The sequence below is a fragment of the Petaurus breviceps genome, unplaced genomic scaffold (genome assembly GCF_028583685.1).
Source record: "Petaurus breviceps papuanus isolate PSGF00001 unplaced genomic scaffold, PetGlider_PUasm1.0 38, whole genome shotgun sequence".
NCBI classification, from domain to species: Eukaryota; Metazoa; Chordata; class Mammalia; order Diprotodontia; family Petauridae; genus Petaurus; species Petaurus breviceps.
Window position 1 is genome coordinate 60,600,519 of NW_027186304.1, and position 277 is coordinate 60,600,795.

The following is a 277-nucleotide window of genomic DNA, read 5'->3' on the forward strand; positions in this document are numbered from 1 at the left end:
TGGTCTATGACTATCAGTGTTAGCATATGACAACGATGACATACAGCACTACATACATTACAGGTAAATGAATTTTCCATTACTGGAAAATGACAATTTGCCTTAGCTCTTAGTACTCCCTCACAATAAGCAATAGAATGAGAATATTCTAAGTTACATAAAAATTACATGTTGGATTAATTAGCTTCATGCTACTATATTAGTCATATCCTGATAATAAAGCCAGGAAACGCAGCAGAAGGATGATACAAAAATAGGTACATACTTACATGCCAGA